The sequence below is a fragment of the Rattus norvegicus genome, chromosome 2, assembly GCF_036323735.1.
Source record: "Rattus norvegicus strain BN/NHsdMcwi chromosome 2, GRCr8, whole genome shotgun sequence".
In the NCBI taxonomy this organism is placed as follows: domain Eukaryota; kingdom Metazoa; phylum Chordata; class Mammalia; order Rodentia; family Muridae; genus Rattus; species Rattus norvegicus.
In genome coordinates this window covers 194,577,679-194,604,813 of record NC_086020.1, presented here as the reverse complement: position 1 = coordinate 194,604,813, position 27,135 = coordinate 194,577,679, and the positions used below count along the sequence as shown (strand labels likewise).

Sequence of the window (27,135 nt, the reverse complement as noted above, 5' to 3'; positions counted from 1 at the left end):
CCATGGAGAGGACTGAGTTTGTGTCCTCCTGTAGCTCTTGTCACAGTGGCAGGAGGCAGGGGATGAATACTTGGGAAAGCATCATGCAGCAAATGCTTGGTGACCTGGATGACATGAAGTACCTGGTTATGCAAGACTGGGGAGGGCATTCCAGAGGACTGCCAGTGCAAAGGCCCCAAGGAAGGTTGGGGCTTGATCTGTGAGAGTGTCAGAGTAGAGACCAGTGAGGTGGAGCTCAGGGAGAGAGGCTCCGAAGAGTGGAGAAGTAGGTGGACGCCGAGCTCAGGAGACTCAGTTTTATTCAAAGAGCAGACGTTTCTGTAAAATCGTCTCCCACTGGCTCAGAAGCTTCCGGGAGGTGGAGGCTGTGCCCTCTCACTTTGTAACATTCGTCTGCAATATGAGAGGACGACGTTTTCTTTCCTTGGACTCTGATTCTCCTTATAGTCTGTGGAGCCAGGCTTCAAGCTGTCCTCTGCTGACCCTGGGGCCTTTTGTGCTTCTCCTTCACACTGAAGGGGCAGGGCCTTTGTGATTCGTAAATGATTTAGAAGTGGCAATGTGTGATGTTTGAGGCTAGGCTGTGAAAGTCATGCCTAACGGTCACACAGAGGGGCCTACATGGAGTAGAACTGAGTCCTTGGACAGAATTGAGCCATCAACTTGTCAGTCAGGTGAGTGAGCCAGCTTAGAAGTGGGGTCTCTTACCCTTGTGGGGGTGATAGACCCGGATGGCACTTTTTTACCCTTGTGGGGGTGACAGACCCGGATGACACTTTCTTACCCTTGTGGGGGTGACAGACCCGGATGACACTTTCTTACCCTTGTGGGGGTGACAGACCCGGATGACGGGTGGTTGCAACTGAATGAGAGCCCCTTGCATCCCTGACAGAATTGACAAGAGGTGGTAAATGATTGACTGGAACTTTCACATGCAGGGCAGATGAGACACGTCCGCCATGAGGTCACTCACAAGTGTGGTGAAACAGCTGTGAGGAAATCCTTACTGAAAGGGACTTTTCCCTCAGAGGACAGAGGATCAGGAAACACCTGAGCCCAGAGCAGGGCTAAAGTTGGTTCTTCAGGACCTGAGAGATTCAAGATAATGTTCTCAAGGATCTAAGTCTTGTGTGGTTCCCCAAGTTTGGTTGTTTTTGTTGTTGTTTTGTTTTTGTTTTGATCCTGGATTGATTTTGCAGGGTCAAAAGCTCTTAAATGTGTGTGAAAGGTGAGGAAGAAAGCGGGTGAAGGACTAGGAGAGAGCCCCGAAGGCTACTTTAGGGGCGATGCAGAGGGGAAGAAAAGAGCAGGCCTTTGTGGAAGGAACCACGATGGTCACAGAGCTCCCCTGGGCCCGAGGTGGACTGGGTGTTAATAGGCAAAAGGCGAGGTGGAGGGAGGGAGACTAGGCCCAGTGACTTTCCAACTCCAGGCACAATGGCTCTCCCAGCTCTTGGAGGACCTCAGCTCTGGTCAGAGCTCCACCTCAATTAAAATGTACTAGTTTCAGTTGATCTTGTGAGGTACAGCTTGGTATCATCCTCCTATAACCATCTCTTGATATATTTGTCTGGAACTTATTTCTGCATGCATGCATTGTGTGCGTGCATGCATGCGGGGGTGCATGTGTGTGTGTGTGTGTGTGTGTGTGTGTGTGTGTGTGTGTGTGTACGCGCGTGTGTGATTGCCATAGCATGTGGGAGGTTCGAGGACAACTTCTGGGACCTGGTTCTCTTTCTACCATGCAGGTTCTGGGAACCAAACTGATATTGTCAAGCTTGGTGGAGAGGTCCTTCACGGGCTGAGCTATCTCTCTCACCCTAGCCACTTGTTTCTGTTTACCGATGCTATTCTGCTGAGGTCTGTTGAGTTCTTTTAGAGTACGTTTCATTTGGAGCTCCCATATGTGCAGTGTGCTTGCTGCTGCAGTTGAGGTGGGGTGTGGGCTGAGCCTAGCCGCCTCCTGTCCTGAGGCACTTGACAGGAGCACCCTGCAGACGACCAAAGACCTGGCGGGTGGAAGAGCACAGCATGATGGTGCGGAGGCACCTGAGTGATCTCTTGCCACTGTTTTCCCTTTACCCTGCTATAAATAACCAGATCAATCTTTTTCAGATACCAATCTCCTCACACATCACTCTGCTTCAGGCCCCTGGAATGAATATTTCTCACATGTTAAGGTCAAAACTTCTATCTCACCTTGGTCCCTGAGTGCCCTCTCAAGCCTGGCCTGTTTGTATTTTGCTATGCAGCTATTCCCTCCAAAATGGAACCATTCCCCTTTGAAGGAAGAAAGGAGACTTGTAAGATTTGGGAAGGAAAACATACAAGGCCAGGAAGTAAATGAAATTTAAAAGGCTTAGGAAGCTCCTGGAATTTAACAAGATCCCCAGGGACCCTCTCCAAGGTTATGTGCGCGGCAAACAGTTGCTGGGAAGGAGAGGTGCTGTGATCAGCTAAACTATTTGCAAGTTGTATCAGGAGCTCTGTGTTACCAGCAGCGTTTGTAGGTCATCCCCCACACAGGGTGGGATCTTCAGTGGTGCAACCTTTGAGCCACCTATGTTCCCATGAGTAACCCCCATAAACTCACTGCTTCACCAAGCTAGACTTGGGCCAAGTGATTTCTCGGTCGGTTATCAATATGGGGACAAATCAGCATTTGTTCTCATGGACCCATGTTATACCATATAGTCTGCTTGTCCCTCCTCTGGACCCCTGAGGCTGCCATTTCTCTACTTCAAATGACGTTTGTTCCCCTCCATGAATATTCTTTGAAGCCCTTCTTAGACCCTGCTTCAGAGAATGAAAGTTGACTAACTTTCCACCTAGCACAAGACATTTTGTCCCATCCACATCCATTAGCATATGTTGCCTCCGCCCATGGGTCAAAGTCACAGAAACATGAGGGTTGGGGACACTTGTGGGATAAGTTCTCATTGCAGAGGAGACTTGTAGGTGTTCAAGGTCACACAACCCATGCCAAAGTCAAGTTGAGAGTTAATATTTTTGTTCCTCCTCCTCCTCCTTCTCCTCCCACCTCTCCTTTTCTTTTTGATAGAAGCTCAAGCTCCTTACACATTGTATAGAGTCCATGCTTCACCCTCCTGAATCCTGCAGTTAAAGATATACCATCATGCCTGGGTTGAGAGTCTAGTTCTCCAGGCTAGGATAACTATCCTAGTAGCCTCTTGAATGTAGACACTATCCTAAATTTCTTCAAAGTCCCTAAACATACTGTTCCGTTAATACTCATGGGGCTGTTGATGGACTGTGGCTGAGGCTCAGAAATGCATCCCTCATTGCTTTGAGACCACAAAGTCAGTACTAAGAAGAAGTTTGAGAGGGACTAGCTTCTTCAGATCCTGCCTCAGAGGAGCATGTACAGAAAAAGGGCGAAAACAAGTGTCCCTCTCCCAGAGTGCAGGAAGCCTGTGGAGTTCTAAATGTCAGCACGTAGGGGAATCCAGCAGGTCTAGCTCAGTGCTTGTAGCCATGTCTCTGAGCAAGCCGCTTAGCCTCCGAATTCAACTTTCTGACCTGCAACATTAGGATAATGGGATTAGGAAAATCTTTATAAAACTCCCTGTACCCAGGCAACCAGTTGATCATTGCTATTTAAAAGTTACCTCTTTTTTTATTTTATTGTGAAAAATTTGAAAGAAAGAATAACTTGCATACCAAAGAGGTATAATATGAACCACCCAGACCCTGCCATTATCATTTTATTAGAGCTTTTTTATAGCTTGTCCATCAGTTATCCCTCTGTCTACCCATGAAGCCATCTTATTTTCATGATAAATTTCAAAGCAAACTGCAGACCTTAGTGCACTTTTCTCTTCCGCATGTGAATCTATACTTTGTTACTCTTCTGTAAGCTTAGAGTCAACAATATGTGTCCTGTGTGTGTTTTGAATGAATGTTTTGAATATGTGTGGTTTGAATGAGAATGGCTCCCATAGGCTCATATATTTGCATGCTTAGTCTCCAGTCTGTAAACTGTTTGAGAAGGATTAAGAGGCGTGGCCTTGTTGGAGGAGGTGTGCCCCTGGGGGTGGGCTTTGAAGTTTTAAAAGCCAGGCCCACTCTGTCTCTCTTTCTGTTGGCTGTCTAAGGATGTAAATCTCTCATGTTCTTTTCCAGCCCTGTACCTGCCTGAGGTGCTGGTCTGCTCCCACCCTGACGACAATGGATTAAGCCTCTGAAGCTGTAAGCACCCCCCCCACCCCTTAAATGCTTTCCTTTATAAAATTTGCTTGGTCACGGTGTCTCTTCACAGCAATAGAACACTAAGACATGTGAATTATTTGCTGAGTCTTAACATTTATAATCACCTGGGCAAAATAAAGTCCCATGAAGTTCTATGGAACATTTCTACCAGAAAGTTCTCCTCTGCTCTTTCTCAGGTCCTGCCTTCCTCCACCTCTATGGCTATTTCCCAACCACCATTCATACTTTCTTTTCCCAAATAGATTACTCGAATGGTCCATTATTCTTGGCTTGACTAGATTTAGAATTACCTAGGAGATATACCTTTTAGGGTCTTTCATGGCATTTCCATGGAGGTTTAACTGAAGAGTAGACTTACCCTGAAGGGAGGCAGCACCATCCCCTTGACTGAGGTAGAATGAGGAAGAAGGAGGAAGCCACCTGCTACCTCTCTTTCCTTCCTGGCTGTCCATGCAGTGTGACCAGCTGTCTCATTCCTGAAACAACACCAGTTTTCTGTGATGAGCTGTCTTCCCTCAAACCATTAACCAAGATAAACCCTTCCTGTCCTAAGTCACCACTGTCAGATGTTTTGTCCTAGCTATGAGAAAAGTAGCTACTGTAGAAAATTGATACCAGAAGGAAGGTTGTTGCTATGACAAACCTGACTGCACCTCACAGGTCTTTCGGGACTGGTTGATGGCAGGAATGAGAACAATTTGAGGTATGGGCTAGAGAGGTCCTAGATGTTGTGAACAGAGCTTAGTGGGCCATTCTGGTGGGAGCTGGAAGGATCAGAATGGAGAAAAATATAAACAGTAAGACTTTGCCCATGAGGTTTCAGAGGGGAATATGAACTCTGTTGGGAACTTAATTAAACGCCATTGATGTTTTATTTTGGCAAAGAATCTGTACCCTTCCCATGTTATGAAGTCTGAGTGAAACTGAATCCAAAAGATACAGTTTTTTTTTTTTTTTTTTGAAACAGGACATTTCAGGAGAGTGCGATGCCCAGGCTGGGCTGTGCTCACTACTCCTATTCCAGTGCGCCATGAGGAAGGGCAGCAGGTGGTGAAGAAAGCTGGGAATGAGAGCAGTTTGGGGAGGACAAGAACATGCCTGTGTTGAAAGTTGTGGTTGAGGGTGGAGAGTAAGCAGCTGGACTTGTTAGAGAGACTAGCACAGCTAAGGAGAAATCGTTCACTTTGAACTAGAACTAGAATATATGCCTTGAGGGCAAGACCCCTCCTATCTAAAGCTCCAGCCTGGGGAAATGCAAGTTTATTTGGAAGGAGAGAACAGAATGGAGAATGTAGCTAAAGGAGTTCTCTACTTAAAAACAACTGCCTGGGGCTGGGGTTTTAGCTCAGTGGTAGAGCGCTTACCTAGGAAGCGCAAGGCCCTGGGTTCGGTCCCCAGCTCCGAAAAAAAGAACCAAAAAAAAAAAAAAAAACAAAAAACAAAAAAAAAAAACCAAAAAAAACAACTGCCTATGGAAGATTTTGCCCCTCAGGTTTGGCGACCAAGGCACACAGAGCTCTTTATAACCGTGGCAGAAGTGGACCAGACCATGTTGAGCTGGCCTAAGAACTTGTCAGCATTATCTAGGTGATGGTGATTGTGCAAGCTTTGGAGGTAGTAATGGAGGCTTTCATCAGGTTCTACAGGCCGTTGAGGTGAGCGGGACAAGGTTGGACACCCTACAGACGAGCTCTGAGAGGCCAGTGGGTGAGGCTGTGAAGGTGAATGATGGTCCTAGGATGTTTGAGGTGCCAGGACCACGCCACATCTGAGGAAAACTGAAGGCACAAGGTAGACTTAGCTCAAGAGAGAGGCTGTGTGTGCTAAAATCAGGAGGAGCAGGGCTGCCTGTCTGTTGCAGCCCAGAAAATTCCATCATGGAAGCAGATGCTGGATTCCGAGGTTACAGATTTGGTGTTTACTCTGATAGGCTTCTGTCTTGCTTCACTTCAATCTTTCCTCACTTTGACCCTGTTCTTCCCTTCTGGAATTAAATGTTTATTCTATTCTTATATAGTGAAGACGTGTAACTTTAAAAAAGATTTATTCTATTTTTAATATGTGTGTGGAGTGGGGCACCCACAGAGTCAAGAAGAGGGCATTGGTCCCCTGTAGCAGGAATTGGATGCACTGAGAACCACCTGTTGTAGTTGCTGCCAACTGAGTTTGGGTTCTCTGTAAATGCTCTTCACTGCTGAGCCTCTCTCCAGCACTTGAGACTTACTATTATTTTTAACTTTACAGGAGCTCACAGTTAGGAGATTACTCTGAGTATCAGAAGACTCTGGAGGCTTGAGCAATTTAGAACCATTAAGACTTTGGGGTCTCTTGGAGAAGAACTGAATACATTTTGTATTCTGAGATGGCTATGGGCCTTCTATGAGGCTAAGAGTGGAATCAATGTTAGGGATTAACTTTGTGTTAATACAATCACATAGTGATGTGTTTGGATGCCAAGTTAACAAGGCGTAGGTTTATGATGGTTAATCTTCATGGTCAAGTTGGCTGGATTTAAGATCACCTAGGAGACACTTCTAGGCTTATCCATGAAGATGTTTCTAGAGGTGTTTAACTGAGTAGGGAAAACATAGTCTGAATGCAGGTCCTTCCATGGGATAAGAAACCAGATTGAATGAAAAGAACTAGAGGGGAAAGTGTGTATACCAGTGCAGCAGGCACACCGACATTCCCCTCTCAGTTTCCTAAGTACAGATATACTGTGACCAGCCACCCTGTGGTCTTGCTCCATACTCTCTCCATCTTTGTAAGTAGAATTCTCTCCAACCGTGGGTCAAAATAAACCTTCATTTATTACGTTGCTTTCACCAGACATTTTGTCACAGGAAGTAGAAAAATAGAATATCCTGTAAAGGGAATCACGTGCGAGACAGTTTGCTGGGTGACCTTGGCACCCCCACCCCCACCCTTTTCTCACTTAGAACCACTGAGTGCAGCTTCCTGAGATGGGGAGGACCTCGCTAGGACAGCCTGGATTCTAAACGGGATGTCATTCAGCGTGTTTTAGCCCAGCAAGCCAAATTCCCTAGAGTACAAAACCCAGTGTGGGTTCCTTTGCAGGGTCTTCTGGCTGAACTGGAAGTGGTGTAGGCACAGGTGACATTCCATTCACTCCTGAACCTCGGGAACTGGCACTCAGTGACTCCTGGGCTTTTGTAGTCCCTGTCTGCTTACCTACAGTGATTAGTCTGTGCTCGGTAACTTGTGTGTGTAAACATGATATCTCACCCGGTTCATGTGTGTTCATAACACACGTAATGCTCCTCTGCTCCAGGAGTTTGTGCTACTGTCACATATGTGATTTTCATGAGATAGTGTGGTGGCTTGTGTTCTCACGATACTTATGCTGCCAAAAACATGTTTGAAATGTCCTGCACATTGGACTAAAGGAAGCCTGCCCCTCAGTTGGTTGAGACAGAGGCAGGACTTTTAGGATTCTTGGGAAGGGACTGAGAAAACAGGAAGAGACATTCTGCTATGAGTAGGACATAAGGAGAGAGACCTCTCCAAATGTAGGTGAAAGGGGAAAGTGGCCTCAAGAGGGCTGCCTAGAAGGCTCCAGGGCAGCAAAGATAAAATATGTATTTAATAAGTATTAATTCAGAAATATCAGAGGGGGCATGTGCTAGCCACTGGGAGGTTCAGGAGTGGCCCAGCCATTGGGCTAAGTATGGCATATTAAAATATAAAGGTTGCATGTATGTCTTTCATTCATGGATCCAAAACATTTAGGTGGGTAGCGAGAAGTGTGCGCTGGGAGCATAGAGCAGATTTTAACACATTACTGCTACAGGATAGTCTCATTATATAGCTCAGGCTAGTGAGGGACTTTGCTGTGTAGCTCAGGCTAGCCTTATATTCAAGATGATTCTGCCTTAGCTTCCCAAGTGCTGTGATTACAGACCCTATGCCTAGTGTTGTAGACAGTCTCTGACACTCGTCGGTGCTCTGTGATCATAGCTCACATTTTCATTGCTACACTGTATGTTACTGCATCAAGACACCACCGCTTGCTTATTATTCCAACATTTCTTTGTATAAATGCCAGTCATGGTTCTTATTTTCCAATGGTATAGAACAAAGAGCATCAACGGCTGTAAGAGCAACTGGCTTGAGACAAAGGAAGAATATGGTCTTTTCAGGAGCCACTTTTCTCTCTCTCGATGCAGCATAGAAGGTCAGACTTCAGTGTCCTCTTGGGATGCCCCTCCCTCGTCCTCTTCCCATCCCGTGCACCTCACCCAGCACCCTCCACCATGAAATTACTTGGAGCCAATTAAGAGCCTTCTGCTTCCTCATCAGGGATATTTACGACTGTGGGAATATTTATGATGCATGGTAAGGGCATGAATCAGGGAGGAGACAGAGTTTCTGCTGTCCTTGTAAATGGGATTTGCCTCTTGCTAGCTTTTGCCAGGGTTATGAGGAAGAAGAGTGCAGATCATAGAGTTTAGAGTTGCTTTTCCCCCATTTCTTTCTATCTCATCTTTGTAGTAATTGGTAGTAAGCCTCTTAAAAAATTATTATTATTATTTTTTTTTCGGAGCTGGGGACCAAACCCAGGGCCTTGCGCTTCCTAGGCAAGTGCTCTACCACTGAGCTAAATCCCCAACCCCTTAAAAAATTATTATTACTGCCTTGTCTGCTTTTGAAGGAGGTGTTTTGCTTTTCTGAACCCTCCGTGGTTCTTTTCTGGGCCTGCCCCAGCATCCCCAAGACATCTTTAATGCAATGGTGGAGATTTCTTGTTCTGCAGGAGACTTGGGAGCCACCAGAAGCTACCATAATGCTTCTACACAGAGCAGGAGGGGCCAGGATCATTTTAAGAACTTGGTAAAATTGCCGGGGAAACCATCACCTCAAATATCCATTTTCTTTGCCTTCCTTTCTTCCTTTACTCTCACCTCACAGGAAATGCCTTTCTCCTTCCTGAGTGTGTGGCCTCCGTCTGACTGAGGATCCCACACTTTTCTACCCAGACCTGCCCACTCTCATCTTTAAACGCTCCCACGCAAAGACTCCTTTCAGGGCTGGGTGTAGCTCAGGGCTGCAGTGCTTACCCAGCACATACAAGGTGTAGGGCTCAGGCCCAGTACTGCAGGAAGGAAACGCAAGTGTGCACACGCACAGGCATGCATACACACGTACACGCATGCACACACACACACACACGCACACGCACATGCACAGTAACCCCCAGTACTCTGCCTATCCTGTCCCATAAACATGGCTGACAATACTGTGACAGTCTATTAAAATATCCAGCCACTTCACATTTATATGAGAAGCTATGCCCAGGAATGCCCGTGTGCCAGACCTCCTTCACCCCTGGACTTCCTCCAGTGCTGTCTCTGCCTTGTGTCCCCACTCCATCACTCTAGTAGCTTTGTCCTTGGTGACACCATACTTACTACAAGGACCCTAAAGGCCACTATCAACTTCCCAGCTGTCGGATACAACAGCCTCCTCTGTCCTGGCGACCGGTCCACCTGACAATTTTGGGTGTCAACTTTTGGGACTCAGCAACATTGCTGTCATCTGATCATCCTGTCTTTTCTTTTTGAAGCCAGAGTTTTCTCTCACACCTAAAAGATAGTCTTTCCTCCAAATGGGGCCTCGCACCCATGGCAACTCCTCCCTCCCAGCACAGTTGCATCATAGCACACACCCATATACACTTACATTACACAGCCCTCACCACACACACACACACACACACACACACACACACACACTCACCCCTATCTCACATAGCCTTCCTTACACACACATCCCTCACACTTCTCTCACATGTGCACACTCACACCTACCTCATACACACATATCTTATACACTACACACACACACACACACACACACACACACACACCCCTCACTGCCTCCCCACCCCCTGAAAACTTGCTTTCTAGAGGCCTCTGCCCAAGTCATTGAGTCTCCTAAAATCAACTTCTACCCAAGCCAACAGGAATCTAAAACAGTTTCTGCCCATCGGGAGCTTGTAATTTAGTCAGAGAGACATACGCACACAGAGTTTGGAATGTTCTGTAACTAACCTGAGGGGTAGCTAATATTGAAGGTGATGATACAGCAAGCCGTGCCACGTGATGGACTGTGCTGTGCCGTGCGTGGTGCTGATCACAAGGTGTCACTCAGAGAGAAGCCTCAGGCTACTGTGGACTCTTGTCAGGGAGCTTGTGGAGGGTGGGTCAGCACATCCCTGAGAAAAGGCAGCATAGGGTAAGGTTAGACATTTCAGAGAATATTCTTCTAACCAACCCTCACTCGGTTCATGAAATCCCTTAGCCTAGGGTGGGAAAGTCCCCACAGAGAGATTTGGGAGGCTCAGCTCTGTTAATTATCTAAGTGGGAGGTGGAGGTACAGGTGGGGTGACTGTTCATCTAGAGTCTGGAAGAAAACATTAAATTTTCAGCAATCAGGTTACTCCCATATCTGGCCAGTAGTGGTCTGGGTTGAAAACATCAATGGCAGGGTCGTATCTCTAAGGCCCCACTTTCTTTTAACCAGTTCATATATGATGCATGGAATTACCCTCACAGGCGGGAACTAGTGCCCAACAGACAAACCAATCACTTGCCCAAGGAGAAGGAAGGGGGTCAACTTCTGCTGGGAGTTCACTCACAGGTTTACAGGCAGGAAATCTGGGAATTAAATTGTCTCTTCTTTTGAGACGGCGTCTCACTCTGCTCACGGCAACGCTCTTCCCTACAGCCTCCCGACGGCTGGGATTACAGATGTGACCCACCTCACCCGGCTGCAGAAAGTTGCTTTTTAAATATTTAGCATAAACTGAGCTTTAATATTAAATCAAAAGATAAATCCATGTGGTCAGTTCTGATAAATAGATGCTAACGAGGCAGGGGAGTATCTCCAGAGTGGGCGGCCCTTTGAAGCTTGTAGCAGAGGAAGTGGTTGGTCCGGAAACAGTTGCTAGGAATAGCTGCAGTGCTAAAGGATGCTTCTCAGTGGGCTACAGATGGTGGAGTTATGGGACCTGAAGGCTCCTGGCTCCGTGGGGTTCTGTCTTGTTCTCTGGAAGGAGGAAGTTGGTTAAGAAGTGACTCGAGGCTCGTCATTGGTCTGTTGCTGGTCAACAGGTACTTATTCAGTAACTACCATGTCTGGGCACTGGACTTGGCCCTGGACACAGTTGTGAGCAAGTTCCTGCCTTGGATGCCTACATTCCAAGCAGGAGGAGTAGGGACTTACGGTGGTGCGATTAATCCATTCACACCTAACCCAGGTGACATACTGAAGGCCAAAGGTCGCAGGTCAGCCGACAGAGCAGAGAATGCTGAGTTTGAGAGCAGTAACGTGGCTGGTGTTTCAAGCTCCTTCTGGGGAATCAGGGAATCTCAGTCATTGGTGACTTGGTGACAGGTTCTTGGGGCTTTCCAACTCCATCCCTATCCCTGTAGGAGCATCCTGGCTGGAATAAATAGCAGGAATGTTCCCCAGGTCCAGAATTCAAGGAAAACTCAAGTCCAGGCCCAGAAGCAGGAAAGAGGTTCCATGGTGCTGACTGGCCAGTGGGTGCAGGGTTCAAGGCTGGGCAGTGGAAGGATTCTTTGCCATGGTGGCTATGGGCTTGCGGGTTGGTACCTGACTTAAAGGAGAAGAGAGTATTTCATGACAGCTCAACTTGATGTGGCAAGGGCATGTGTGTGACACCGTGAGGGTCCCTACAGGACCAGTCGTCTCACTCATTAAAGTAGCCCAACCAGAAGGGTACTGGGTGATCCCGTAGCTGGTGAGGGGAGTCATAGCCACCCAGACCCTAGTGGAAGGATAAGGGAAGTAGATATTGAAGTGGGAAGAAAGGTCATGTGGAGATGGTAGAGAGCTGATCTTGAAGAATCTGAGATATGGCCACACTGAGGCCTCCTAATGGGGGCCGTGGGGACTGAACGCAGTGATTCTAGTCCCTTGTTGTCTGTTCTCTAGTGGGGTTTTCCCAATGGCAAATTCCAAAGAGAAGTCAATGGACAGAAATTCAGGAGGGGTTGAGCAAACAGGAAATACCCCATAGGCTCACCATACTGGGACACGGCAATCTCTGTACAGAAATATCCTCCACTGAACACCATGGGTCTTCTGTGAGAGTAGCTTTGGAAAGGGACGGCCAGGTCGCAGCCATGGTGTGACCTCTTACTTGCCTCTGCAGCAGGCACACAGAGTTCCTCAGGGAGGTCCCTTCTTCTGGTGCCACACCCTCGCTGATGGGCATTTGTCATCAGGGAGGGGAGCTGAGCTGAGCTGAGCTGTTCATGTCCTTGCTTCTCCCTCATCCAGGCTTCTGTCAGCCATGGAAACCCAGTCTTTCTAACTTACTGATCTGAGCATGTCATTTCAATCCCTGAGAGCACGTCACCATAGCATCCAACCCAGAGCCCCCCATATTTCATCATGATTTATGAGGCTTTTGAGGTGTGGGCATTTCCAGCCCCATTCTTGCCAGACATCATATTCCACCACCTTTTCTAAAATGGGCAACTTTCCTTCAAAAACTTCTCCTTTGCAAATCTCGATACTGTGGTCCAGCCATGCAGAGCTGCTCTCTGCTCTTTCCCTGACTCCTGGGCCTTTGCACATGCTCATTCTGTACTTCAGCATCAGAAGTTCCATCAAGTCTGTCCGGACTCTCCTCCTTCTTCTCTCTATTGCTAGCTGCTGTGGGGAGGGCTTGATGTACATCCCTCATCAATCCAAAGCACCATAGCATCTCAACCCTGACCCAAGTCACACGGTTGATTTCCTTGTTTTAATTCAATAGGTGTTTACTGAGTATATTCTACTGAGCTTGTCCAGGACCCCACACTATTGGCCTGTGCGCTCTCTAACTCTATCCAGCCACATCTTTCATAGTTTGGGATTCTCAGAGGAAACATTTCCTCCAGGAAGTTCTTCTCCCGGCATCTTCCCTGTCTCCCAGTCTCTGCAGGAAGGGAGCTCTGCCCCTTTCTCTCTGCGCTCTCATTCTGGTGCAGAGCCTGGCATGTGTTGGGCATACATAAGGCTTCTCCTGTTAGGAACGATAAGGAATAAATAAAGACAGACTGATCCAGGGGTGAATTTAAAGCTTACACCGTGTAGAGGGATCCCTTTAAGAACAATACAGAATTACCAATATAAGATTAGAATCGAAAACAAGTCTTTATTTAGTGTGGGGAAAATGTCACAAATATCACAAAACGAAGAGAAACAATAGGATTTTTGCATTAATTAACTGCCTAGTACACCACTGTCTTATTTTCTCTGCATCTTTTTCTTTTTTTTGGCTGAATACTCTTTCATCACTTCTTCATATTCAATGATTATGTGATGTTTTCTGTAGAGAGAAAGGGAAGATAATTAATCTTCCCTCCAGCATAATAAAAATGATCTTTGTATTGATGGATGGAGTGCATAACACACATGATTTCACAGCCCGGTACACTTGCTGTTTCTAGGACTGCAGCAGTGTGTACCCTACAAACGGGAATTCTCATAAATCCCACTGGGCGTCATTCCCGTCAAAAAAGAAACAAATGAGCAGGGTATGACTGACTCACAGTATTACTCATTACAGTCCTTTACCCATGACTGACGGTGGCAACTTAGTCCTGTGCTTCTATTTCATGCAGTGGGTGACAGGACAAATCCCCCTCAGGCTGTTTTGTCCAAGTCTTCTTCCTGCCATACTACCCACACACCTAGAGTTGAGCTCCAGGGGCCACTGTCCTTCCTGAGCAGAGCCTTGGTTCTGGACCTCAGTGTGGCAATGCTAGAATAGGTTAGCCCCATGGGGCGGGTTACTCTTGATGCCATTTCCACACTGGACCAGTTAGTGAAGAGTGACTACTTTCAAAAGTGACTGCAGACCACCTACCCATGGCCCACAGAGCCCCAAAGCCTAATTTTTACCTGACTTAATTTCTCTTTAACGAGGCCTCCAAAATGGCTGCACCAGCCAGTACGACAGTGCGTAGGTTTGGATGGAAGGAGGCAGCAACTTCGACCGTGTGAGTGGTAGACCCCAAACTGACCTTTTTCAGTGCTGTGGGTCAAGCACAAGCAAGGCCTTGCTCCAGTTAGGTAAATGCTTCACTCCTAAGCTGCACCCCACGCCTCAGGTCCATAAGCTTAAACTTCCTTAGCTTCATTCTGAGTTTCCCTCTGCTGGTTTGTCTATTATGTCCCATCGGGCTTAAGTTGTTACATCCATCAATACAAATATCATTTTTATTATGCTGGAGGGAAGATTAATTATCTTCCCTTTCTCTCTACAGAAAACATCACATAATCATTGAATATGAAGAAGTGATGAAAGAGTATTCAGCCAAAAAAAAAAAGATGCAGAGAAAATACATAGTGAGTGTACAGTCACTTTCTTAGTGCTGTGACAGATACCTGACCAAAGCAACCTAAGGACGGGAAGGTTTGTTCCACTCCACAGTCCAGGGAGTGTAGTCTATCCTGGCAGAAAGGCAAGGCAGCAGGGATGAGGGACAGCTGGCCACATAGAGGCCACAATCAGAAGGCAGAGAGTGATGAATGTGATGAACGCTGGCACTCACTCATTTTCTCACTCCCTGGCTTATTCAGTTTAGTCTCTCAGCCCACGGGATGGCACTGCTCACGTTCATGGCGGCTCTTCCCTTCTTAGTTCAACCTCTGGAAACACTCCTAGAGGTGTGTCTCCTAGGTGGACCCAAAGCCAACAATGAAGATTAGCCATGACAAGGAGTAATTGCTGGTAAGGGCAGAGCTGCTTGGTGTCACTAACCCAGGGGGAAGCCCCTTTGCCTAGTGACCCAAATTGCCTTGGTCAAAGCTGGTCCTCATGGAGTAGTAGTTGTTGGATGTGCGTGGTGGGAAGGAGACCATTCGGTGGGATAAGTTTTCCCTTTCTTCATGACCAGGCAAGTAGGCCAGTGCCCAGATGTCAGCTGCCCTCACTAGCAACCAAGTTATCCTTGTTGACTTCTCAAGGTAATTCTAACTGGCTGCAGTCAGGGACAGCCACGACTGCCTTTTATTAACAGTGACAGCAGCTCCACTGTTGGAAAAGCAGAGAGAAAGGTCACATTGGAAACACCATTTTCAAGTGTGGAGTCATTACAGACAGAACTCATGGCTTCTATGCAATGCTGAAGGGTACCTAGCCCAGTGTGGGCCTCTCAGTTTCCCGTTTCCTTTTATTCCTTGTCAGGAGGTTGGCCTTGGGGATCCTCCCTCCCACATTTTTCTTCATAGTATTGCATCTACTTCACAGAAAGTTCTAGATTGCCCAGGGCATGGCTCTAGGGGTCCCTAGTGATGAGAGATCAGGATCTAAAATGCTAGGCCAACAAAAACATGGGGCATTTCTGGACCGGATCGAGGCTTGGAGAGCAATGGTCTGAATGAATTGGTGGTATATACATTGCTATCCCAGCACCCAGGGGCTGAGGTAGCAAGGTGGTGAGTACTGAGAACCAGGCATGTCAGGCTTGCTCCGGACCACATGGCAGACCCAGCTCCCTGGCATCTCTCTGATTTAAGTGTCCTGACTAGCACCTAGTAAGTCACTCCCCTCTACATGCCCCATGGCAGTGGTCTCATGTCCCTGTCACAAGACTCAATGCCCTGCCTTCTATTTATGTGCTTAGCATCTATCTTCCAAGATGGACAGCCGGCTCTTCTAGAATATAAATCAAGTCACATTCACACTCCAACCTTGGTTTATTCCCGTTGGCAACTTGACATGATCTAGAGTCAGCTTGAAGATAAATCTCTGCATATCCATGAGGGATTTCCTACATTAGGTGAGCTGACATGGATAGACTCATTCTAACTCTTGGAATGAACAAAAAGGAGAGAGAGTGCTGGGTAACAGTGTCACCCATCACTCCTTCTTGTGACCAGCTTCTTTCTGCTCCTGCTGCCTTCCCTGCTGTGATGGACTGTAGCTTCTCAGTGTAAGAGCAAAGCAAACCCTTCCTTCCTTAAGTTGATTCTCCTCAGGTGTTTCGTCAAGCAGCACAGGACATAACTGATACAGTCCCTACCACAGGTCTTGGCCCTGATGAATATCAGTGGACTGATGGAGTGTGGGGTGGGGGCGGGGTAAGAATGGATGCTTTGGTTAAAACCAAGTCACCAAGCTGGGCAAAGTGTTGTAGTAGAAATAACATTGATACAGGGGAAATCAGGGTCCCCCTTTGTGATTTTGAGTTTTATTAATAAAATAATTTAAGAATGGACTCAAGCAGAAGCTCAAGGGCAATTTTATTAGAGTTTAAAGGAAAAACCCCAAAGTGGGCAAACCATAGAATTCAGGCACTACCCAGAGAAGGAGAAGGGAGCAGAGGAGAGAAAACGCCATGCTATGTAAGCTGGCATGGAGATCATGGAGGTGTGGCCATCACCAGCCACATATCAAGGAGGGAGGTTTTAGGGGCAGAGTAAGGAAGCCCAGAATATTGGAAAAAGGCCGAAGTATTGAGGGATGTATCATTACAAAAGAGATAGAAAGGAGGAGACTTCTTTTCTGAATAACTCAGCATCTGCCTGTCTTTTGACATGTCTTAAGGTGGGCCTGCCTTCCTCAGGGTGAGTCCTTGGCCACGTGAACCATTCAGGCCCAACCGTGAGGACTCCACCCAGGACAGGGTTTCCATTCTCTTTACTATGAGGTTTTTGACTCCAATACATTGCAGTGGTTGTTTGAGTTTGGCCTTTGGCTCGTCTACTTTGCTAACAAGAATGGAGCCAGGCTGAAAGTCTCACACACCTACAGGCAGTCACCTCATCTCGACTTCATAAACCCCCTGGAGAGCCAGGTTCTTGCTGTCCTGTCCCTGGGCCCAACTGTCATGGTGGCGGAGCTGTTCATTGGTCTGGCTGCCCTGGGCGCCAGGTAACTCTACTCTCATGGCTGTGTCCCATCATCTGGGAGGAAAGGAGAAGTCTGGCGGTGGCAGAAAGCTACTTTGGTTACACCCATTGCAACCATTTCATCAATCACATGAAGGTATCCCCCGAGTTTGGATGTGTAGTCTTCGTTCTAGAAGGCCACGTGGCAGCTAAGAGTGGGGTCTATTATTCTGTAGGAAGGAGGAGCCAGGCTGGAGAGGAAATTACTGGCTGCTCAGTCGTCACGGGTCTTACATAACTTTTTTTTTTTTTTTTTTGGTTCTTTTTTTTGGAGCTGGGGACCGAACCCAGGGCCTTGCGTTTCCTAGGCAATCGCTCTACCACTGAGCTAAATCCCCAACCCCCTTACATAACCTCTTTAACTCCCAATGTCCTCATTCGGAGCCAGAGCAAACCTCTCAGTACAGTGTCCGGCATTCCCTAAGGGCTCCATCTTTATTATTATTTTACCATGGTTGTGGCAAAGCTGACAGAAGGTGTTTGTTCACCTGAGAGGGAGCTTATGCATACAAGTGAGCCTGCCTGAGTGGAGTGTGTGTGCACACGCACACATGCATGCACGCACACACATGCACACACTCCTGTGCCATGGTGTTCATTTGGAGATGAGGAATTTGGGAGTTGGCTCTATCCTTCTGCCACGTGGGGCTCAGGGATTAAACTTGGTGCTAAATAACTTTACCAGCTGAGCCATCTTGTCAGCCCCTCCTTTTAGTGTTGAGATAACTTCTTCCTAGGTTGTCCAGGTTGCCCTTAAACTCACCCTATAGCTTATGATCCTTCTACCTCAGCCTCTGGAGGGTGGATTATGGGTCATTGCTACCAGACCCGGCCTGAACCTGCATCTTCGCTAGCGTGCTGCTTGCTTAGCTGGCTTGGGTTAGCTACTCCACTTTCCTGCCCTTATGCTTTCTCACCCACTGGACAGGCTAGCAACAGCCCTTCCTTTCAGAGTTGCTGTGAGGATTATTCAGGATCTTGTGTAGAACACAGGTACTGTATCACATAATATTGAACAATAAATCCTGTTGGCTACTTCTGTGACTAATAAAAGCAAGCCTAGACTGACCTTGACATTGACCATGGATGATGGCAGAGTTTGCACTGGGTTCTGCCCCAACACCAGACCTCAAAATTCAACTCATTCTAAGGGGCCGGGCAGCTGTGAGCAGGAGGCAGTAAATTAACTTGGCCACGGTGACTGCGTCAGTATGCTTGCATTTTTGAATTCTCTCCAAATAGATCTGACCTTAAAAGCAATGGTGACATCCTCTGCCTTCTGCTTATTGTCACCTCCCAAAGCTGACAGCAGTTCTCATTACCAGGTGCCCTTCCCAAATGAGCCATGAGAGAGACTCCTGAGCCACGAATCCCAGTTGGCGCTGTCAACATGAGGGGTGGTGCTGGGCTACCGACCTGGGCTAGAACTGCCTGTCTGTGAGGCAGAGGTTACAGGAGAATGACAAGAGCCAGCCTTGGACCAGCCAGAGCTGTAACCAGGAAGATGCACACCACTTCTGCCTGGCCCTGGGGGGAGCACGAGGTCCTCAGTTTTCATGCTTTGGAGCTTCAAGGCTCAGGAAAGTGGCAAGATTTAGAGGAGGTAGAGTTCCTCTACCCCTGGAAACTTTGTTCTTGCAGGAGCTAGATTGAACCCTGTGCCATTCACCTTAAGTGCCCCCTTACCTTGGCACCAGCCGAGAGGCTGGCCAGGGTTCCCGAGGGACCTGGGCACTGGATGATGTGGCTGGCGTCACTCTGCGTTTCCAGGGCACCCTGCTTACCCAGCCTTTCTACCAGGCTCAGCCATCGATTTATTTTCACTTTCGAGGGTGAGTCCTGGGCAAAGCACCTGGACTTGGAACCACTGTTCTGTGCCCACATCTCCCAGTTACATCAGGAATCTGCTGCTCTCCTGCAGACTTGGGAGGGGGACTTTCATTTGAAGTGAAAAACTGGACAGAATCTAAATGGGCCATTGAAGGAGAATGGCTGTGCTTTTGTGCTTCCATTGCTCTGGGCTGCATTATGCTGCCATTAAAAAAATATATAATCAGGAAGATTATGTGGTGACTTGGAAGAATGCTCTAGTGTGATGTTAAATGGAAATATCAAATCTCATTTTTCTGCCATGAATATAGCTGTAAAAATTATATGAACATCTAGATAAGACCAGAATGGAATATTTTTTAAGGATATAGGAGAGTAAGCTCATGAGTATAATTTCACCTTTCTTGATATATTCTGGTATCTAACTAAAAAAAAATATATTTTAAGGGGCTATAGAGATGGCCCAGAGTTGCTGCTCTTCCAGAGGGCCCAGGTTTGTTTTCCAGTACCCATTTTGGGTGGTTCACTGCAGCCTGTAACTGAAGCTTCAGAAATCCCAACACCCCTTCCTGGACTCTGTGGGCACCTGCACTCACATGGACATACCCACCCATACATACACTTATAATAAAAAATAGAAATAAAAACATTTTAAAACCTTGCTTGCTGTCTTGTACTACCATCCTGCGGGCCTCTGCCCTTCATCCCCCTTCAACCCATCCCCCCAACCCTCAAAACACACACAGAAGGGGAAAATGAAGCTGACCCACTGGGGTCTGTCAGTCTGACTCCTCAGTATGCTATCAACGTTTCAATCGATAGTCAGAGGAGAAGATATGACTATTTTGAAAGCAAACCTTAGGTGAACCCATTTCTCTGGTGGCATTCCTTCCTGTGTGTGGTGTCCCCTGGTGCCCCACAAGGAGGCCTAAGGCAGGCAAGCAGCCATCAGTCTGGGTGGGAGCGGGGTGGGGGGAGGTAGGGAGGGTGGGGGAGGGGGTAAGAGGGTGGGGACTGGGGGTGCGGGGCAGCCATCAGTCTGGGTGGGAGCGGGGTGGGGGGAGGTAGGGAGGGTGGGGGGAGGGGGTAAGAGGGTGGGGACTGGGGGTGCGGGGCAGCCATCAGTCTGGGTGGGAGCGGGGTGGGGGAGGTAGGGAGGGTGGGGGGAGGGGGTAAGAGGGTGGGGACTGGGGGTGCCGGGCAGCCAGCAGTCAGGGTGGGAGTGGGTCTTGTTCTCCTGGAGGAGAGAGCAGAGGTGGGCCTGGTAGCCACAAAGCTGCTCACTAGTTCTTCGTTGGATTTGGAAACATGAACGGGAAAAACAAGAAACCAGCCTTTCACAGCGACCTGAGCCACTTGAATATCGTTGTGCCTTGGATTTTAAATATCTCCCAAAGGATGGTGGGCTGAAGACTTGGTTCCCAATCTGTGGTGCTGCTGAAGGGTGGGTCTACTAGAAGGAAGTTGGACCACTAGAATATTTCCTTAAATAGGACCTTGCGCCCTCAGCCCCTTCCTCTCCTTTTCTTCCTGGCCACCATGATATAGGCACCTCCTTTACAACAGGCTTCTGCCACAATAGTCTGCCTTGCCTCAGAAACCCCAACCCCCATCTCCTATAACAGAACCAACCTGAAACAGAGAGTCAAAATGTCCCATCTCCATGTGTGTCCATGTGTCTGTGTGAGTGCGTGTGTGAGTGTGTGTGTGAGTGTGTGTGTGTGAGTGTGTGTGTGAGAGTGTGTGTGAGAGTGTGTGTGAGTATGAGTGTGTGTGAGGAGTGTGTGTGAGTGTGTGAGAGTGTGTGAGTATGAGTGTGTGTGAGTGTGAGTGTGTGTGAGTGTGTGTGTCTGCGTGTCTCTGTGTGTGTGTGTGTGAGTGTGAGTGTGTGTGTGTATGGATGTGGAGGCCAGAGGTCAATGTCAGGTGCCTGCCTCTTCCTCTCAAGTTCTGGTCACTTTATTTATTTTTTAAAAAAGGCCTCTCAATGATGCAAGAGTTCACTAATTCAGCTAGACTGTCCAGTCAGCAAACTCCAGGGGTCTGCCTGGGTCTGCCTCCCAGACGCAGGGTTACAGACACAGGCCTGGGGCTGGGCATCTGAACTTAGGTCCTCATGCTTGAAGGACAAAATGTGTTATTGATTGAGCTCTCTTCCTAACCCTAACCTTTCCTCTGCTTTAAGTTGTTTTCCTCAGGCGTTTTGTTACTGCGACAAAGCACAGGAATGTGAATGACATTCCTGCTGCCAACCCATTGCAGAAGTTTGAGCTCAGTGGTGTCTCCCCGGGTTAGGATCCAATCTTAGGAACACTCGAAAGCAGTGGTGTTGAGCACTTGCCTTGCAAGAAGAAAGTAGAGGCCATCGGAAGGATTCAGAATCAGCGGCTGAGGGGCCAAAGCTCTTATGAGCAGAGTGACTTCCTAAAAATTAAGTGAGGTTATGAGAAAAAAGCTTTGCGGGGCTGGGGATTTAGCTCAGTGGTAGAGCGCTTACCTAGGAAGCGCAAGGCCCTGGGTTCGGTCCCCAGCTCCGAAAAAAAGAACCAAAAAAAAAAAAAAAAAGCTTTGCAAATTTAGAGCCTGTATATTAGTTTCTTAGGGTAACAAAATTCTGTAGCTGGGGAGTTTAAACAGCTGGCATTTGGTGCCTCGATTCTGGAGGTGGGATTCTGAGGTCACAGAGGCCGTAGGTTTTCTTCCAAAGCCTCTTCTTTGGCTTGTGGGTGACTGCCTCCCCTCTGTACATGGCCTTCCTTCTGTGAACACCTGTCTCCTAATCGTCTTTTATGAGGAAACTAGGTACATTGGATGACAGCCCACCCTAATGACCTCATTTTACTCTGTTTTTAGCCTAATTACCTCTTTAAGGACTCGATTTGCAAATACACTCACATTTTAGAGTCCTCGAGTTTAGAACCTCAACATATAAATTTGGTTGGAGTGGTGGGAATTTAGGGTTTACCACTATACAACTTAATGGACAACAGAACAGTACAAATAAATTTTTTTCTGGAGTTACCCGGGGTGCAATGACAGGTATTTAGGACCCAGTGGGGTTCAGCCTGGCTGACCGATTTCTTTGGCAGTAGCTGGTGAGAAGCAGGAGAAGCCAGGCAAAACTCGGAACTCCTCCCTGCCGCTGTGAGGCTGAGCCCTTCCAAGGGCTGCCTCCAGCCTTGTTGGGCAGATAAATGAGCTGTCTGCCCATTGGCTTGGAACACCTTTCTGGTCTTTTGGAAAGCAATTGTCAAATACTCAGCAGTTACTAACTGGGTGGAAACAGTTGTGCATGGCCATGGGTGTGGGTCTTTGATTACATGTGTGTTTTCTAGAACGCTCATAAAGATATATATATATATATATATATATATATATATATATATACATATATATATACCATTGATCTACATTCTATCTATCTATCTATCTATCTATCTATCTATCTATCTATCTATCTATCTATACTTTTACCTGCTGTGGAAGGACCTCGGTGAACATTTATCAAGGCCCTCCCTGCTGTCTGAGGCCATGGTGGAACTGGAGGACTGTTTTGCTTCACTGGGCCTGTTGAATAAACACAGACATTGGACCTACAAGCTAGAAATGGAGCTGAGGGGTCTCTGGCTGGGAGAACCCGTCTTGCCAGCGTGTGGGGTCCAGAGCTGAGAAGAATCCTCTGAGCGGGTGCCTGGGTTACTTGCTGTTTGACTCTCAGGTGGTGTGAGGAAGAGAAGTTCCCATGAATGCCAGCCGTCTACTCACAATGCTTTCAAGGTGGTCCTTGAGAGGGCTCAGGGTGTTTCCTGGAAATGAATTCCAACATAGGCCAATACAATTCATTCTCTTTCTAATTATCGAGAGCATCAGTTTACCCACTTACAAAGTGGGGTTCTCTTACCCACAAAGGGAGAACATTTGCTCTTTTCTTACTAGGCTTGCTATCCTACTTGCAGAAATAACTCTACTTTTCCTTGGAGGACCATGTGGTTCAGGTAGGGTAACCCTTAACCCCCTCTGACTTAGGGGAGGTACCTGAACTTTGTCTGCCCAATCTGAATGACTTATTATCTTTTATTACAGTGATTGGCAGAGTTGGGCATATGACAGTGTGCCTCAGGTCCTGGTATGACCACTGAAAAGACCATCTGTACTGGGGAGAGCTGAGCCTCTTACAGTCATCTTCAGTGGAATGGTCCTACTTTCATTTCTGCTGCTGCAACAAAATGCCTTGGTGAAAAGGAGTTTAGGAGATAATTTATTCTGGTCACAGCTAATCATTGAGGGGAAGCCAACACAGGAACTTGAGGCAAGACATGTCCCACCCACAGTCAAAAGCAGAGAGAAACAAATGTGTGCATGCTTGTTGCTTACTCGTGCTTGCTCCAGTTTCTGTTATATAGGTCAGGGACCCCTGCCTAGGGAATGGTGCTGCTCACAGTGGGACCACTGAGTCTTTCTACATCAATTAACTAAAAAAGAAAATCCTCTACAGACAGGTTAGGTTCACAGGCCAACACAGTATAGGAAATCCTTCACTGATACTCTCTTCCCAGGTGATTCTAGATTTTGTCAAGTTAATCATCCTGAGTCCTGAGTTTCAGGGGAAGAAAACGTTGTCTGCAGAAAATAAAGGCAGTGTGAAGACAAATAGCGAAGAAATGGAAGCTAAAGGCAGCCGGCATTAATTCTTGTTATTTTTGTTAATTTCTGAAATAAAAACAACATGACCAGAAACAACTTATAGGAGTTTACTTTGGCTATCATTCCGAGTCTATCATGGTAGGGAACATGGCAGCAACGGAGCTTATATCATCAAACTTGAGCACAGAGCAGGTGAGAGCTAATGGAAATAGGACCAGGCTATATACTCTCAAAGCCCAAACCCAATGCCGTCCTCCCTCCTGTGAGTACCACCTAAACGGCCCTAAACAGCGCCACCAGATGGAACCAAGTGTTCAGATTCCTGAGCCTGTGGGGGACATTTCTCATTCAAACTACCATGCAGACTTAAAGACGGCGCTCGAGGGTTCACTGTGCTGGGTCATGCTCGTAATTTCACACAGGGATAGGGTAGGAGGATTGGTCGTGTTAGGCTAGCCCGGGTTAGGTAGGATAACCAAGAAGACCCTGTTTGGAGGAGGAGGAGGAGGAAGAGGAGGAAAAGAAAGAGGGAGAGAGAGAGAGAGAGAGAGAGAGAGAGAGAGCGCGCGCTTAGGTCTCACCTGGCCTGGGAGACCCTGAAAGCAGTTTCCATGTTTCCCAAAGAGACTCATACCCAGCCTATTGTGCTTGTCCCTGACCAGAACCCTGGGCCTTAGAAAACTGATTAGAGAATATAAGGAATAAAGTCCTTCAGTTTTAGGAACAAGTTACTGCCAGGAACATTCCTCTTTGAAGGAAACCATAGACAATGGATGCTTCCATCCATGCCTTTGGACTTTAAACACTGTTTTCCCATTCTTTACTTTCTATTTCATTTTGTATCATCTTTTTACATGTATTGATATTTTGCCTACATGTTTATATGTACACCATATATATATATTTGTATACACACACACACACACATATATGATATATGATATATGCCTGGTGCTCAAGGAGCCCAGAGGAGGGCATGGGGTGTGTGTGTCCACGAGTGTGTGTGCATGGCTTGCATAGGGGTGGGGACAGGAACATATACAGCATGTATGCATGTTTATGTGTGCATCTGCACATGTGAGTGTGGGTGCATGTGCAAGTGTGCGCATGTGGAGGCCTAAGGTCGATACCTGGATCATTCTCAGCAGCTCTTCCACTGAGGAAGGGTTTCACCATCAAATTCAGAACTCCAGACGGGGCTAGTCTCAAGAGCCAACCTGCTTGCTCTGGAGGTTCCTTGTCTCCACCTTTTAAGGCCGAGCTACTGGCAGGCTGCCACAGTGACCTGGCGTTTGTGTGGGTTCTGGGTGTCTGAACTACAGTCTTCACATTAGCAGTGGCAAATGCTTTAACTCCTGAGCCAGCCCAGGTCTTTGGCTCTTTTTAAAAAAATACGTTAGTCAACTTGGGACTGTATGGATGGCTCAGAGGGTAAGGGCACTTGCGGCTCTTCAGGGGCCCAGCTTCACTTCCTAGCACTCACCTGACAGTTTACAACTGCTGTAACTCTAGTTCTAGGGCTCTAGTGCCTTCTGGCCTCTGGCTCACAGATATAATCCAGGGTCAACAAATAAAAACATTTTAAAAAAAACCTTAAAAATAAAACCGATTGTCTTAATTGTTTGTTGCTATGAGAGAGGAAGCAGACAGACAGGAGGACTGGTGGTAGGACAAGGAGAACACACTTTGGCTTCAGGGCTGTGTTACTTGTTTTTGTCAGTCTGAGTTTCTCGACTCAGGCCATCACCAACCCAGTTCCATTTCCACACTGTGCTGCGGTGGCTGGCCGTCCGTTTCACGGGCATGCCACCCCAGTCGCACGCAGAGGCCTGTCCACCCCCTTCCCCTAACCCATAGACTGAGAGGACCTCCTGGAGCACCCAGCCTCCCCGCTCAGGGACAGTGGCTCACACTAGGCTTGGTTTGAGCCTGGGATTTGAGATCTGCTGAGCAGCCGGGCTTCCCTTTGGATGCGTACTTTTGTTTAGGTTTGCAAGATGAGAGCCTGTTCTGACTCCAAGGTCTTAATGAAGCTTTTCTAACTTAATTTTCAGAGATAATGACAGAGCCACCCCTGAATATTTGATCTGCAGCATCCCTGGCTTCCACTTGCATGAGACATTTGGCGTGGTTCTCCTGTGCTCTGCAAGCCTGGCAGCTTGTGTTTCTCTCCTGCTGTGGCGCAGTGTGGGGCTTTGGACAGGCGCCTGACTGTTACGCTTCCCTTAATGTTTTTGTTTGTGCTTCTGTCAAATATCTTCTTAAAGGTTGATTCCTGTCCTCTCTTAAGAGCAGCTTGAAAATAAAATAAAATAAAACAATAAAATAAAACATGAGTGTGCCCTGCCTGTGAGAAATGCCTTTATTATTGATGAGGATATCCTATTCCAGTGTCTACCGGTCACCTGCCTATCCAGGTCAGGAGCCGGGAGCCTTTCTCCAGGCTGTGTTCCCCCGCCAGCGCTTCAGTGGTGTGAATATGAAGTAGTCTTCCCTGCAGGTGCTCAGCACACAGGCTGCAACCCGTGCAGTGTGTGTCAGGCAGTAAGGAAGGGTCTTCCTCGGCCCCAGTTCTGACATGCTGGCTCTGCTGAAAAGGAACTTCAGAGAAAGAACCTCGGCCTGTGACCCCTGTGCCAACCCCATTTGCTCCTCCTGAGATCTCGAATGCTTAGCATTTGTTGAGCATTGTAATGTGGGCCGGTACTTGGAATGATGCCATGCATCGTCTAACAGGAGAATTTTACAGCGCAGAGAACATTACGTTCACAGCCAGGAAGCAGGGAGAGATGAGTGTCTGTGCGCATCTTACTTTATTCTTTTTATTTTGTCTGGGACCCCAGCCCACAAGTTTACTTAGCTCAATCTAGATAAGCCCTCACAGACATACCTGGAGATTTATTTCCATGTTGATTCTAAACCCCATCGAGTTGTTAGTGAAGATTAACTGCCCTAACCTCGGTCAATTTGACTCCTAAGCATATCACTTTAAAAAAAAGGGGGGGGGGGTTATTTATTCATTTTATGCATGTGAGGACACTGCAGCTGTCTTCAGACACACCAGAAGAGGGCATTGGATCCCATTACAGATGGTTGTGAGCCACCATGTGGTTGCTGGGAATTGAAATAAGGACCTCTGGAAGAACAGTCAGTGTTCCTAACCACTGAGCCATCTCTCCAGCCCGAGCATAACACTTTTCAGACATAATCTTCCACCCTTCTCCCAAGATGCTCAAGGCCATCTAATGACATAAGATGTATCCAGTAGAACTTCAAAAGTCCTCAAGGTCTCAACAAATCCATCACTGTTTATAAGTCCAAAGTCCAAGCCTCATCATGAACTTGGGCAATCTCCTAACTGTGAGCTCCTGTGAGCTAAAAACACATTCTATTCTTTCAGTTTACAATGGTGTAGAACAAATATCTCCATTACAAAAGGGATGGATAGGTGACTAGCAAGAACTGATCGGACTGTAGACGGAAACCTAGCAGGGCAA

General features: G+C 47.3%; 1 long non-coding RNA gene across 1 annotated transcript; it reads left to right on the top strand.

The window, feature by feature from the left end:
- LOC103691658 (uncharacterized) lies at nucleotides 1–26,419 on the top strand. Its single transcript, XR_005501175.2, has 3 exons — nucleotides 1–674; nucleotides 4,144–4,209; nucleotides 25,693–26,419. It is a non-coding gene; the product is annotated as an uncharacterized LOC103691658 (long non-coding RNA).
- Nucleotides 26,420–27,135: the final 716 nt, after the last annotated feature.